The sequence below is a fragment of the Xyrauchen texanus genome, chromosome 47 (assembly GCF_025860055.1).
Source record: "Xyrauchen texanus isolate HMW12.3.18 chromosome 47, RBS_HiC_50CHRs, whole genome shotgun sequence".
In the NCBI taxonomy this organism is placed as follows: Eukaryota; Metazoa; Chordata; class Actinopteri; order Cypriniformes; family Catostomidae; genus Xyrauchen; species Xyrauchen texanus.
The window spans coordinates 597,580-614,404 of NC_068322.1; the positions used below are offsets into that span (position 1 = coordinate 597,580).

A 16,825-nucleotide genomic window follows, 5' to 3' on the forward strand; every position below is an offset into this window, starting at 1 on the left:
TGTCTGAGACCGTCAATCCGCGCATCTTATCACGTGACTTGTTAAGCGTATTACCGTGGAGACGTAGCTATTCTCCGCGGCATCCACGCACAACTCACCACACGCCCCACCGAGAGCAAGAACCACATTATAGTGACCACGAGGAGGTTACCCCATGTGACTCTATCCTCCCTAGCAACCAGACCAATTTGGTTACCCCATGTGACTCTACCCTCCCTAGCAACCGGCCCAATTTGGTTATCCCATGTGACTCTATCCTCCCTAACAACCGGGCCAATTTAGTTACCCCATGTGACTCTACCCTCCCTAGCAACTGAGCCAATTTGGTTACCCCATGTGACTCTACCCTCCCTAGCAACCGGGCCAATTTGGTTACCCCATGTGACTCTACCCTCCCTAGCAACCGGGCCAATTTGGTTACCCCATGTGACTCTACCCTCCCTAGCAACTGGGCCAATTTGGTTACCCCATGTGACTCAACCCTCCCTAGCAACCGGGCCAATTTGGTTACCCCATGTGACTCTACCCTCCCTAGCAACCAGGCCAATTTGGTTACCCCATGTGACTCTACCCTCCCTAGCAACCGGACCAATTTGGTTACCCCATGTGACTCTACCCTCCCTAGCAACCGGGACAATTTGGTTACCCCATGTGACTCTACCCTCCCTAGCCACCGGGTCAATTTGGTTGCTTAGGAGACCTGGCTGGAGTCACTCAGCATGCCCTGGATACAAACTCAGACTCCAGGGGTGATAGTCAGCATCAGTACTCGCTTCAGTGAAAAGTCACACTGATCGATCATTGCTGTCACTTCCGAGTACTTGGGTACTCGACTACTCGTGCCATCCCTATTTTGTCCCGGGCCCAAGAATTTCTAACTGCAGCCCTGCCCACATTAACTAGCAGTAGTATTCAATTACAGGGCAGCTGTGGGTCAGGTGGTAGAGCGGGTCGGCCGCTAATCGCAGGGTTGGTGGTTCGATTCCCGGCCCACATGACTCCACATGCCGAAGTGTCCTTGGGTGAGACACTGAACCCCAAGTTGCTCCCAATGGCAGGCTAGCGCCTTAAATGCAGCTCTGACATCATTGGTGTGTGACTGGGTGAACGAGACACAGTGTAAAGTGCTTTGAATACCGCTAAGGTTAAAAAGGCGCTATATAAGTGCAGACCATTTACCATCGTTTTTTTGCCCATTTGCAAAGAGACTCGTTAGTGAGTTGAGCGAACCATTGGCCCATTTAATTGTTTAATTTGAAATCAGTACCAGATGTACCAAACACTCTGGAGGGGCGTCATTTTCACACATACATTTTAACATACAACACTTGCATGAGACATTTCCTTTTTCAAATTATACCATGTATTAATAATATAGAGTGACTTATAACTATGATTTGATTATCAGATTTGCTTCACCTAAAGCTCTCAATCACTGAAAATATTTAGTTAGTGAACGGTGTTTTTAAAAGTGCCATCATATATAATGCCAGCAAAGAGATCTTGTAGACAACACGATTAGGAAATTAGGCAATCTGACTTGGAGGACTTTGGTCGACTCTGAAATGAATGCAAGGATGACAAAGATAAAGAAGAGGCACGAGAAGACGTGACAGATGAGGGAAGGGGATTTGAATATGAGGGATATACGGGAGTGACTCTGGTGCTGGGATTCACACTGTGAACAGAAACAGAGGCTGGTCTCCTCACCAGTGCCGGTGCCGGTCTCGGTGTCGCAACTGCGGCAGGGGGATTTGAATATGAGGGATATACGGGAGTGACTCTGGTGCTGGGATTCACACTGTGAACAGAAACAGAGGCTGGTCTCCTCACCGGTGCCGATGCCGGTCTCGGTGTCGTGACTGCGGCAGGGAGATATGGGTGGGACTGAATTGCATCTTGGTATTGGATGAGATACTCGGGGTATATCTGATGCTTTTCAAACACAACAAATATGGAGGGGTTGAAGACGTCATTGACACAGCTGTCGTAGAAGATCGTGTCTCCTCCATCTTTGGAGGGCGGCCGGAGGTAGCTGGAATGACCTGTGGTGTAGTCGCCAACCAGAACACGACAAACGAACATGGAGCGAGTCCCTGAATCCTTGGTGTAGCCGTGGGAGTAACTGGCATCGCTAGCAAAATAACTACCTGCAGAAAGACGAGACAACATGCATTCAGCGCTTCTTTCTGCTTTGAACATTTGTACAGAAGAGATCTCATGACTTCACCTTTGCCGTACGCCGTGCCGTGAGTTCCACAAATCCGCCAGTCGAAGTTGTTCAGGCAGATGGCATCCACATGCTTTGGGTCTGTGCCATGGAAGAGCTGTTTCTCTGCCACATCTCTGCCCCCATTGTTCTTCTTCATGAGATCCATCTGCCTGAAGTTCATATGGTATAAATTCACAACTGGTGGACTGATGGATAGAGCGATAGATACAGTGATCGCTTGTGACTCACCATTGAAACACTTCCCATAATGCTTTGTTCTGGATTCTCTCAATCTGCAGAATGTTGAAGCCGCTCATGGTGGTCGTGAAGAGCCGTTTGATTGCACTGCATTCACCGTCTGAAGTCTGCAGCGACACTCTCTGTATGAAACAGCGGAGCAACACAATGTCATGTGTAGAGCAGAGGAGAGCGAAGGAGGGTGGGGCCGGGCTGGAACTGAGCATGGTCCCCAAACAGCCTGATGGGGGTGCACAAGGGATAAAGGCGGCCGGTGACGATAGTTCGAGAGAGAGTTTCAGTTTTTCATTAAAGTATTATTTATATTGCCAAGCCGGTTCTCTGATGCACCGTCACATGGTCCCCGATCACTCCGCCATCCTCTCAGGCAGATGGCAGCCGCTCCTCCCAGGGCGGACCGGAGTCAGACTGACCCCAAGCGCACAGAATGCCCCTCCACATTCTCGGCGACTCGTGGGGACTCTCCTCCGCCCCTGGCAGTGGCCCTACCGCTCCAGGCAGTCGAGGAGTCGCTTCCTTCCTCCCCTCGTGGACGACGGTCCTATCGACCCCTCCGCGTTTCTGGGGGATGGTAGTGCACTCCTCTGCCCCTGGCAGCAGCTCCTTCACTCCAGGCGGTCAGGGAGTACAGTCCCCACTCGCCTCGTGGACGTAGACGTTCTCCACGTTCGGGTCGTCAGGCTACTCAGTCCCCCGGCGGATGGCAGCGGCACTCCCCTGGGTGGACGGCAATGTCAAGGACTCCGCGACGGGCATCCCTCCTCCTTCCCAGGTTTCGGCACAATGTAAAGTGGTTAGGGGAAAGGAAGAGGCGAGAACCGGCTTGACAATATAGATAATAGTTTAATTATAACCTGAACCAAAAACACACAAACATAAACACACAGAGCAGCTGCCTGCAATTCTCTCTCTCTCTCTCGAACTATCGTCACCGGCCGCCTTTATCCCGGGCGAGCCCCCATCAGGCTGATTGGGGACCGGGCGTGGATGGTTCCAGCCCGGCCCTGCCCTCCTCCACTCTACATCATGTTCTGTAAATCGTTGATATCTTTATAAAGACTCATTTTGGGATGTCTGAAGAGCACCTTGTATCCCGCATCAGGAGTCAGAGCTTTATTCCAGTGTGTCGGCAGAGCTTTGAAGTTACTCGGAGCTCTTTTACTGAAACACAAAGAGAGAGTGTTTCATATACAGACATTTGTAGTGAGAAATCAACACAAAAAGTGTTTTCTTACGTCGTCTTGATGGTTTGTACTTCAGCTGCCGACACAAATTTAGGACGACGTCTGACTAGCCTTTTGGTTCCGTAGCGTTTGTTTGTCTGGATCATATCTGTAGAGCAACATTAGTAGATGTTCCTTCAATGGCTGAAACATCATTTAGCTTTAAAGGACTATTGCACACAGAAACCCAGACATTTTAAGACTTAGGAATATTCTTGTTGAGCTCAATCGACAGCATTTGTGGCATAATATTGATTACCACAAAAATTTATTTTTTAAAAAGACACCTGCAAAGCTGAGTTGATACGTCTGCGATCCGGCTGTGAACTCCAGCACGGCGCCGCTGTCCGTCTGATATTTCTGCTCAAGTTCCTCACTCGTGATGGATGACAACCTTTGACCCACTTCCTGATACAGAAAGAGAATACATACAGTACTGATCTGGGCCCCTAATATTAAGGTATATGTTAGGAAATGTAGTTGGTATGCCAACACAAAAAACACTTACTGCTGTTGCATACTGGATCCAGTTTCCAAACTCGTTCTCCCAGTACCAGAGCCACTCAGTGGTCAGAATGTAGGTGGGCTGAATCACTGATGGGACTGTAGACAACCGGCGCACACTCTCAAGTCCTCGGGACATCGTATCGAAACAGATTCCAGAGCTAGACCCAGAAACAGTAAAAGAAATTGGACCTTCAATTATTACAGTTGTACCTTTCACAACCTCATGCAACACAGACTTGATTGACACCAAACAATGCACCAAATTAATTTATTGTGTGAAACATCCTGGATACTTCCGTAACCTCCGTTCCTTGATGGAGGGAACGAGACGATGTGTCGATGTAGTGACACTAGGGGTCACTCTTGGGAGCCCGAGACACCTCTGATCTTTGATAAAAGGCCAATGGGAATGGGCGAGTGGTATTTGCATGCCCCTCATTCATGTTTTGTGCTGAGGAGCCGAGAATAATGTCCCGGCCATTTCAGCGGCAGGAGGGGACACAACGTCTCGCTCCCTCCATCAGGGAATGAAGGTTACGGAAGTAACCAGGACGTATGTCATGTGGAGAAGTCCCAAGGCAGGTCCTACCCAATGGGGGAGGAGGCTCTACGAACATGATGACTGGGGTAGAGGGGCCTCTGCCCAAGTAAGATGCAGTTTACTAACAGGGAAACGATTCAGTGGAGATATGTGTTGCAAGGGGTTACCTACGGGGAACCAGCGCATGCGAAGCACCTATCCCAGTACAGAGCTTAGATAGCACATGTACATGTACTTTCTCCGCAATCTCGCCTGCCACAGGGCTAGGAGGAAGTCAACCAGGGAACACGTCTGACCCCGACTTACATGTTCGTTCCTGCTAAGACCCAGGACGAAACCGGCTCAACCCGGAGATTATAGAACCTTGCAAAGGCGTTGGGTGTAGCCAACCTGCTGCTCTGCAAATGTCTGTTAGAGAGGCGTCACTGTTCAGAGCCCAGGAGGCCACCACACTCCTGATAGAATGGGCTCGTAACCCTCCGGGGGTGGCATGTGCTGAGCTTGGTAAGCAATAGCTGGTGTCCCAGTCATTAACGATTTCTCTCTTTTTCTTGGGAGAAAAAGAAAAAGAGAGAAGTGGCTCACAGTCAATGATCCAGTGGGCGATCCTCTGCTTGGAGACAGTGCTTCCTTTCCGCTGTCAGCCAAAGCAGACAAAGAGCTGATCAGAGGCACTGAAGCTCTGCGTGTGGTCCAAATAGATGCGTAAAGCATGAACCGGACACAGCAACGTAAGGGCTGGGTCTGCCTCCTCTTGGGGCAGCGCTTGCAGGTTCACCACCTGATCCCTGAATGGGGTCATGGGAACCTTGGGCACATAGTTCGGGATCAGGTCACGTGAGAGTAGCCTGGACCAAACTCCAGGCTGACAGAGAAAGCTTGCATGTCCCCTTCCCTCTTGATGGAGGTGAGCGCCGTCAGGAGGGCAGTCTTCAGAGAGAGTGCCTTAAACTCTGCTGACTCTATGGGCTCAAAGGGAGGCCCTTGTAGGCCTTGCATAACTACAGAGAGGTCTCGCAAGGGAATGAGGCGCAGTCTGGAGGGATTCAACCTCCTGGCACCTCTCAGGAACCTGACGATCGTGCTTTCCTAAGGACTTACCACCCACTGTGTCATGGTGTGCAGCTATAACAGCTACGTACATCTTCAGGATAGCCGTCCCTCCAACCTCTCCTGCAGAAAGGAAAGCATAGAGCCAAGTGCGCAACTCTGGGGGTCTTCACACTGGGAAAAACACCACTTAGTGAACAGACACCACTTCAAGGCATACAGGCACCTCGTAGAGGGGACCTAGACTGAGTGATCATGTCTACCAAGGCAGGTGGTAGGCCACTGAAGTCCTCCATGTCCCATCCAGGGGCTAGACATGGAGGTTCCAGAGGTCTGGTCGCGGGTGCCAGATGGTGCCCCATCCCTTAGAAAGACGGTCCTTCCTCAGGGGAATTTGCAAGGGAGGGGCTGACGTGAGGAGTGTGAGGTCCGAGAACCAAGTCTGGGTGGGCCAGTAGGGTGCTACTAGGATGACCTGCTCCTCATCCTCCCTGATCTTGCACAAGGCCTGTGCAAGCAGGCTCACTGGGGGAAATGCATATTTGCATAGTCCAGGAAGCAAGCTGTGTGCCAGCGTGTCTATACCGAGGGGCGCCTCGGTCAGGGCGTACCAAAGTGGGCAGTGGAAGGATCCTGGGGAGGCGAACAGGTCTACCTGTGCCTGCCCGTATCAATTCCAGATCAGCTGGACCACCTGAGAGTGGAGTCTCCACTCTGGAGACTCCAGAGGAGGAGACGGCGGGCGAGTTGTGACATGCAAGGGGAGCCTAAACCACCTTGGTGGTTGATATATGCTACCGTTGCCATGTTGTCTGTTCGAGCCAGCACATGCTTGCTCTGGATCAATGGCCGGAACCTCCGCAGGGCGAGCAGTATTGCCAAAAACTCGAGGCAGTTCCAGCGCAACATAGCTGTGGGCCCGTCTAGGAGCCGCTGGCTGCATGCCTGTTTCATACAGCACCCCAGCCCGTCTTGGAGGCGTCGGTCAATACCACGACATGCCTGGAGACCTGTTCTAGGGGAACACAACCATCGCGACGGGTTGGAAAGCGTGAGCCATGCGTCCAAACTCCGGGCGAGGGGTACCAAGGGCGATTGATGGGACTTGGGCCCTGTGGCCGTGCTGAGTCGAGAGACAACGAAGCACTTACCTGACCCCTGGTACTCACCAGCGGATCGGTCAAGGAGGGGGGAGAAGTGTTTGTCCCCATGGTCCGTAGACTTGAGCTTGTTTGTGCCACAGCTTGGTGTGCAGGGGCGGGCAAACCACTGCCGGGGTGCTAAACATGCCAAAGAGAAATGGTGGATGGTGGTTGGGGTGACGGCCATAAGCCTAGAGGCCCTGGACGGGAGCTTCGGGCAACCACGGCAGGTGGCGGTGTTCTGCGGGCATAGGTACACCGCGAGCGCCTTGTCCACTGGGGGCATCGCCGAATAACCCCTGGCCGCCCCACCATCGAGGGTAGTGAGAGTGGGGGAGCCGAAAAGACGCGTCTTTAAAAAGACGTTCTGATGTGTGCCGCTCTTTTAGAATATACTCTTTTAGGTGGAAAATACTCTAATAGATCTGCCGAGTGCACCCGTGCAGAGAGGGGAGGAAGCCGCTGTAATGCAGTGTAAGGATCCAGTAGAGGTGAAATGGAAGCCGTGGGAAATTCAGCTCACTGTATCATCGACCGCTCGGCTCCGAAGAGAAAACCTGAATGAGCGGTATGCATGCCAGCTTCTTTATACCCGTATGTTCGGGGAAGTGGCATGCAAATACCACTCGCCAATTCCCATTGGCCTTTTATCAAAGATCAGAGGTGTCTCGGGCTCCCAAGAGTGACCCCTAGTGTCACTACATCGACACAACATCGAGTGAGTGACAGATAGGGAACAAATTGTTTTGTTAATGCAAATTTGGAGATCTGACCCGTTCAGAATGAGATTCTAGAGTCAGGATGTTTCTGTAATACAGCCCCTGTTACACCACTAAATAACTAAAACAAATCGCATTTACAAATAACCACCTGTATGTGTTTGCAGGATTGCAGTAATCTTTCTCGATTGCCTCATTGTCAGGAAGAGCTGTCCATTCAGATCCTTCTTTAAATTCCCATTTATACGGCACGCTGGAATGCTCTTTTCTACAGAAGTCTAGAAAACAAGAGTGCAGTCGGATTCAACGATGCAACCAAATGTTCAAGACAGAGAACAAGTATTTATTTCTCTCCCCAATTTGGAACGCCCAATTCCCAATGCGCTCTAAGTCCTCGTGGTGGCGTAGTGACTCGCCTCAATCCGGGTGGTTTCCGTGTCTGAGACCGTCAATCCGCGCATCTTATCACGTGACTTGTTGAGCGTGTTACCGTGGAGACGTAGCACGTGTGGAGGCTTCATGCTATTCTCCGTGGCATCCACGCACAACTCGCCACACGCCCCACCGAGAGCGAGAACCACATTATAGAGACCATGAGGAGGTTACCCCATGTGACTCTACCCTCCCTAGCAACCGCGCCAATTTGGTTACCCCATATGACTCTATCCTCCCTAGCAACCGGGCCAATTTGGTTACCCCATATGACTCTATCCTCCCTAGCAACCGGGCCAATTTGGTTACCCCATGTGTCTCTACCCTCCCTCGCAACCGGGCCAATTTGGTTACCCCATATGACTCTATCCTCCCTAGCAACCGGGCCAATTTGGTTACCCCATGTGACTCTACCCTCCCTAGCAACTGGGCCAATTTGGTTACCCCATGTGACTCTACCCTCCCTAGCAACCGGGCCAATTTGGTTACCCCATGTGACTCTACCCTCCATAGCAACCGGGCCAATTTGGTTACCCCATGTGACTCTACCCTCCCTAGCAACCAGGCCAATTTGGTTACCCCATGTGACTCTACCCTCCCTAGCAACCGGGCCAATTTGGTTACCCCATGTGACTCTACCCTCCCTAGCAACCGGGCCAATTTGGTTACCCCATGTGACTCTACCCTCCCTAGCAACCGGGCCAATTTGGTTGCCCCATGTGACTCTACCCTCCCTAGCAACTGAGCCAATTTGGTTACCCCATGTGACTCTACCCTCCCTAGCAGCCAGGCCAATTTGGTTACCCCATGTGACTCTACCCTCCCTAGCAACCGGGCCAATTTGGTTGCCCCATGTGACTCTTCCCTCCCTAGCAACCAGGCCAATATAGGTACCCCATGTGACTCTACCCTCCCTAGCAACCGGGCCAATTTGGTTGCCCCATGTGACTCTACCCTCCCTAGCAACCAGGCCAATATAGGTACCCCATGTGACTCTACCCTCCCTAGCAACCAGGCCAATTTGGTTGCCCCATGTGACTCTACCCTCCCTAGCAACCAGGCCAATTTGGTTACCCCATGTGACTCTACCCCCCCTAGCAACCGGGCCAATTTGGTTACCCCATGTGACTCTACCCTCCCTAGCAACCGGGCCAATTTGGTTACCCCATGTGACTCTACCCTCCCTAGCAACCGGGCCAATTTGGTTACCCCAAGTGACTCTACCCTCCCTAGCAACTTGGCCAATTTGTTTACCCCATGTGACTCTACCCTCCCTAGCAACCGGGCCAATTTGGTTACCCCATGTGACTCTACCCTCCTTAGCAACTGGGCCAATTTGGTTGCCCCATGTGACTCTACCCTCCCTAGCAACCAGGCCAATTTGGTTACCCCATGTGACTCTACCCTCCCTAGCAACTGGGCCAATTTGGTTACCCCATGTGACTCTACCCTCCCTAGCAACCGGGCCAATTTGGTTACCCCATGTGACTCTACCCTCCCTAGCAACCGGGCCCATTTGGTTACCCCATGTGACTCTACCCTCCCTAGCAACCGGGCCAATTTGGTTGCTAAGGAGACCTGACTGGAGTCACTCAGCACGCCCTGGATTCAAACTCGCGACTCCAGGTGTGATAGTCAGCATCTCGCTGAGCTCAGGCTCCACATGAGCTGATTTGTTTACATATCTATGGTGATTATGGTCCTGTCTAGATGGTCAGAAAACATATATATAACTACTGTATATGAATCATATGAGATCACAGTTCTGTTTGGGCTTTGATGAGCTCTTACCTCCGTGTATGCAGTGTCCTTTGATGTAGAACATGCAGATCTCTGTTTTCTCTGAGACAGACAGACATGTTAGGGTTAGTGTTTTTCCCAGTTCCATGCTCATATTTAACACAGTTGGACGTGCAATGGTGAGATATGTTACCTATAGATGTCTGGAAGGGCCGGCCTGCAGTAGCGGTACTTTCGAGGGCCTCCGGTTCTGTGTGTTCGGGCCTCTTCTGTTGTTCTGTCCAGCAGTGTTTGTGTATCTGGACTGATTCTTCAGGGCTTGAATATTTGAGTAGATCTCCTTAATGATGGCCATGAGTTCAGTGGGCAATCCTCTGTCCTGCAGGGTCTTCAGTGGATGAGGCTCATAGAAATCATGAGCTCGGGGACATTCACACGGCCCGCACAGATATTTCTCACAGATGTGAAATCTCCTACAGTTCTCTCCGTCCTGACAGCGGCCGTACTGTCCCGTGCCATTATTATATGAATGACACACCTGACAGACAATTAATACAATTAATCAATCAAGCTTTTGTTTCAACTCACTTTCTGACTTGACTTGTGTTTCCTACTAAATTTAAAGGGAGAGTACACCCAAAAATGAAGATTCTCTCATCATTTACTCACCCTCATGTCATCCCAGATGTGTGACTTTCTTTCATCAGAACACAAATGAAGAATATTTCAGCTCTGTAGGTCCATACAATGCAAGTGAATGGTGACTAGCTCCAAAAAGCACATAAATGCAGCATATAAGTAATCCAATAATAAGACTCCAGTGGTTTAATCCATGTCTTCAGAAGTGATATGATAGATGTGTGTGAGAAACAGATCGATATTTAATTTTTCACAATAAATCTTCACCTTTGACCAGCTTCAACCCGTATGTTGCTCAATTTAAAAGTGAAAGTAGAGATTTATAGTTAGAATTATTTAAATATTTATCTGTTTTTCACCCACACCTATCATATAGCTTCTGAAGACATGGATTAAACCACTGGAGTCTTATGGATTACTTTTATGCTGCATTTATGTGCTTTATGGAGCTTCAAAGTTCTAGTCACCATTCACTTGCATTGTATGGACCTACATATTGATCTGTTTCTCACCCACATCTATCATATCACTCCTGAAGACATGGATTAAACCACTGGAATCTTATGGATTACTTTTATGCTGCCTTTATGTGCTTTATGGAGCTTCAAAGTTCTAGTCACCATTCACTTGCATTGTATGGACCTACATATTGATCTGTTTCTTACACCTATCATATCACTTCTGAAGACATGGATTAAACCACTGGAGTCTTATGGATTACTTTTATGCTGCCTTTATGTGCTTTATGGAGCTTCAAAGTTCTGGTCACCATTCACTTGCATTGTATGGACTTACATAGTGATCTGTTTCTCACCTACACTTATCATATCACTCCTGAAGACATGGATTAAACCACTGGAGTCTTATGGATTACTTTTATGCTGCATTTATGTGCTTTATGGAGATTAAAGGTTCTGGTCACCATTCACTTGCATTGTATGGACTTACATATTGATCTGTTTCTCACCCACAGCTATCATATCACTCCTGAAAACATGGATTAAACCACTGGAGTCTTATGGATTACTTTTATGCTGCATGTATGTGCTTTATGGAGCTTCAAAGTTCTAGTCACCATTCACTTGCATTGTATGGACCAACAGAGCTGAAATATTCTAAAAAAATCAAAAACATCTGGGATGGCATGAGGGTGAATAAATGATGAGGGAAGTTTAATTTTTGGGTGTACTGTCCCTTTAATGCTTCTCAGCGTCTCTGTTTCTTGTGTTTTGACTACAGATAAAAAGTGACTTTCATTTGCATAATTTCACACACTTTTGACTCAAACGTCCTGAGATAAAGTCCTTGTGACAACTTTCCCAACAGCTAGCCTTTATAGGGTAACGAATGACTAACATATTCAAATGTCATCATACGTCAAGCTACAGTACCATGGCATTAGCATTGAACATGTCAAAACAAACCCCACAGTATTACCATGGTACCATGTCCAAATGTATATATAAGGTTAATATAAGTACATATGAGTAAAGGTGTATACTAAACTGAAGAGTAGAACATACCGCTGGTAGGAGAGTGTGGTCAGACTGTAGTAACACTACACAGAGTTCTCTTGTGTCCAGTGTGTTCAGATTATGAGCAGATAGAATGGATGCATTCTGACCCGACATCACATCATGACTGAAACGACAGCCTCGCCTGTAGGGGGAATGGAACCGCTATTGATGTTAGTTTATTACTGCATTGTGTATGTTTGTATTACTACATTTCCCATAATTCCTTGCCCTCATCACTGCCAGCTGTCCTCACCTGTGATTCATTAACTCATTACCCCTTGTGAGGATGTTTATGTATGTCATTCTCTAGTTCATGTTCCGGTTTAGTTTTAGTTTGTTTACGTTTTGATCTTACTTCCTAGTTCCCAGTTTTACCCTGTTTTGTATTCTTTATTTACTCTTTTATCGCTGCACTTAGATCCAGCTCTCGTGACTTCCTTTCAGACATTATTAACACAAATAATTCCTTTTGATTCCTCCCTCCTTTTCTTTATAAAAGCACAAATGTGTGTTCCAGTGAGACACTTACAATGGAAGTCAATGGAGGTCAATGGAAGTCAATGGAGGTCAATGGAGGTCAATGGAAGTCAATGGGGTCAATGGAAGTCAATGGGGTCAATGGAAGTCAATGGAAGTCAATAGGGTCAATGAAAGTCAATGGAGGTCAATGGAAGTCAATGGAGGTCAATGGAGGTCAATGGAAGTCAACGGGGTCAATGGAAGTCAATGGGGTCAATGGAAGTCAATGGGGTCAATGGAAGTCAATGGAAGTCAATGAAAGTCAATGAAAGTCAATGGAAGTCAATGGAAGTCAATGGAGGTCAATGGAAGTCAATGGAAGTCAATGGGGGTCAATGGAAGTCAATGGAAGTCAATGGGGTCAATGGAAGTCAATGGAAGTTAGTTATAACTTTTAATATTAATAGAAATGTTTACCCAAAAATGTAAATTCTGTCATCCTATACTCAACCTCATGTCCTTCCAAATCCATGTTACTTTCTTTTGCAGAACCCCCAAAAAGGTATTTTGTGTTCCATATAAGGAAAGTAAATGGGGAGCAAAATAGCTTGTTTTGGTCACCATCGACTTTCATTATATGGACAAAAACATTCTTTAAAATATCATCTTTTGTGTTTCACAGAAAAAGTCATTCAGGTTTGGAAGGACATGAGATTGAGTAAATAGCTGTGCGAAAGGTCTTACATAAGTTGGGGTATAAAGTTCACACTAAGGGTTTTAGTAACTACTAGTTAGTTTGTAACTAAGTCGGTGCTTAATTTGGTTGCACCACCTGTTCTTAAGTCTTAACTAGTAAGTCGTAAAGTGACGTGTAGTTGCATAATATGACGTTTACCTGCATTGATCCAATAAGCACCTTAATATTTGTACACAGAAGTGTTAAAAAGCCATGAACTTCAATTTGATTTTGTTACGGTTGATGTACAAACCTTGTTTGCTCACGTAACGGTCACTGCGGACGTCACAAGCAAGCTCTCTTGAGAGACATATTTTGATAATTAAAATATAATTTTAATTATTTAACATTTTATACTTTTATATTTGACTGTTATTCATATGTTTTTGAAGCCTGAAAACAAAATCATACCCTTATTTTATTATATGACCCAAGCTAAATTTGTATTAATGAGTTGTGAGTTTGTTTGGTTATTAATCGTCATATTCATGAAACACCTAAAACAGGCAATTAATCGTCATAATCACAATTAATTGTCAGTCAAATTTGTCAACATTATGAACAATGAACATCAACAGATTTAAACTATGAAGGTAGAGAAACGTTGCGTCCTGTAACAATCTGCAGATGTCGCTAGTGGATACTTTTACTTTAAAAAGGGTATTAATACACTTTGGTGTTGTATTTTTACTGTTGATTATTAAAGATTATGATCGTTATACCCGCTCTACATGGGGATAATGACTAATGTGTGCTTAATAGGTACATAGTCAATAAATTACAACCTGAGGGCACTTTAGCCACATCCTTTAGTGAGTGTTGTTTCGCGGTTAAACGCCGCGATGCCCTCTGTCGGTAGGGAAGAGTAAGATGGCCGCCAGAGCACTTCCGGTAGCTTCACCTACTGCTGGCAGTTTACAATTCTATGAGCAATCCAGTTATATATATATATATATATATATATATATATCAGTGGGGACGAGTCTTAATTAATTGTTTGTGTTAATAATCAACGTTATGACACAAATACTGTCGAATTAGCTGAACTTGGAAAATTCCTTTAAGTTGTGATTATCGATTATGATCTCTAGTGTTGAAGGAACAAAACAAAGAAACTAAAAAAGTATTTTAAAGTGGTTGTAAATAATTAGGCCTATCACAACAGGTCTATTACATGATTGTGCAATGGTAGGACACCAGGTTATTATTATCAGCATGTGTTCAGACATTGAGCTGCATTATAAATATGTCTATTGATAATATTTCCAACTATAATAACGGAGTAATGTGTACTGTTGGAAATATGGCTGTAAATGACCCACTTGCAGTTTGCACATATAAAACTCTGTATTTGCATTGACAGTAAACAGACTCACCTTCCTGTAGCAAAGCGACATGAACCGAAAAGGTACAATTTGCACAGATGTATATTTTCGCAGCCCGGGCAGTTTTGGGCTCTGCACAGCCGAACTTTAGTTCTGATGATCACTTTCTTCTGTCCGTTCACTGACACAACAGCACAAGATTCACTCTTGTTGACCATTCTATCAATAACTTCATCAAAGGGACTGAATTTGGACAGCAAGTCATCATGATTCATTGATCCATTATGAGCACAAACTGTCTTAATAATCGACGCTTCGGTCATGTTGCTGGTGAATTAGTCCAGAGGAGTTCAGTTCAGTCCGGATGATTCATTGGGAAATAAAAGTGGACATGTGAGGAAAACGAAACTTTAAGAAAAAGGAGGGGCTTTACTTTGTAAACAGGGCGTGTGTGACGATCATAACTCCATCATGACATCTACATAAGTTACCAAGAGCTGAAAGATCATTAACAAAGTGACATGCAAAGAATGATCAAGTGGAGCAGGGCATTAAAGGGACAGTCCACCCAAAAATCAAAAATGAAAATCACGTCATCCCAAATGTGTGACTGACTTTCTTCTGCAGAACACAAATTAAGATTTTTAGTCAAATATTGCAGCTCTGTAGGTCCATACAATGCAAGTGAATGGTGACCAGAACGTTGACGTTCCATAAAGCACATAAAGGCAGCATAAAAGTAATCCAGTGGTTTAAACCATGTCTTCAGAAGTGATATGATAGGTGTGAATGAGAAACATCAATATCTAAGTCAATTTTTGCTAAACTAAATTCCCATCCTTGCCCAATAGGTGGCGATATGCGTGAAGAATGCGAATCGCCAAAATAAATGAAAACGGATGTGAAAGTGAAAGTGTAGATTTATAGTAAAAAAAGGATTTAAATATTGATCAGTTTCTCACCCACGTTTATCATATGGCTTCTGAAGACACATAAATATTTAAGTCATTTTTAACTATATATCTCCACTTGTTTTTGCGATTCACATTCTTTATGCATATCGACACCTAGTGGGCAGATAGGAAAGCATATAGTACAAAAGGGCTTAAATATTGATCTATTTCTCACCCACACCTCTCATATCACTTCTGAAGACATGGATTAAACCACTGGAGTCTTATGGATTACTTTTATGCTGCCTTTATGTGCTTTATGGAGCTTCAAAGTTCTGGTCACCATTCACTTGCTTTGTATGGACCTACAGAGCTGAAATATTCTTCTAAAAATCTTAATTTGTGTTCTGATGAAAGAAAGTCAAACAAACAAAAAAGTTGTTTAGGCAGACAGTTATTTGGGGGCGGGGTTTAATAGAACGGGCGTGCACTTGTAGCGATGGGCGGGGTTTGTTTAGTGGAACAACAGGCGGAAATCCCTCACAGCAGTTTCACAGTCATGTTTCATCCAGTCTGGCTGCATTGAAATGAAGATGGCTGGATTTTATTTGTTTATCTTGGCCAGAGATGCAGTGTGACAAAACAGGCCGATTTTCACAATCTCACATGTGGCAATAAAGTCAAGTCGTTTTTATTTGTATTGTGCCTTTCACAACACACATAGGACCTAAAGGTCTTTCTATCTGCAGTGATGGTATCTGGTGGTCATAAATATGAAACGGTTCTTTTAATTAATTCAAATAAATCAAATAAATTATTCATGAACCGGCCAAAGAATTTAAAGGGGCGGCGTTAAATTAAAAAACACATTGTTTTATATAGAACTACTTTATAGTCTATACAGTATTTAACACAATTACATTATAAGTAACTGTAATTAAATTATTAAAAAATTAAGAATAATCCCTTACATTACTTTTTCATAATTACTTATTAATGCATTACACCCAACACTGTTTGAATGTGATTGTGTCTGTTTTTCTCAGCCATTCAATTGATTTTCTTTGTTTCTTTATGATTATTGTGATTAATATTATTAGTTTTAATGTTGTACCTGATAGCTAAAATGCAACATCATCATGTGCATACTGAACTCATGTCTCAATATGATCAAGTTTATCATTAAATGCATGTAATACCAGTGTGAAGCAGCTGATGGCGCACTTTATCTACTAAAGAGAGCTGGTTTCATTCATAATGACTTTATTAATGATATCTCTGTGATATTAATATTGCATGTTATTGTGCTTGCTAATAATGTTATACATACATCAATGCATTAACTACATTGTACACCACTGGCCATTCAGCCACTTGAATGGACGATTTATTAAACTGTTAAATCACACTTTTCAATTAAGATGATTTAAAA

General features: G+C 45.5%; 2 pseudogenes; both read right to left on the reverse strand.

Annotated features, from left to right (window-relative positions):
- LOC127638973 (protein mono-ADP-ribosyltransferase PARP12-like) overlaps nt 1–14,885 on the reverse strand; it is a 15,600-nt pseudogene extending 715 nt beyond the window's left edge.
- Nucleotides 1–16,825, reverse strand: part of LOC127638820 (glutamate receptor ionotropic, kainate 2-like) — a 414,054-nt pseudogene that overhangs the window by 180,454 nt on the left and 216,775 nt on the right.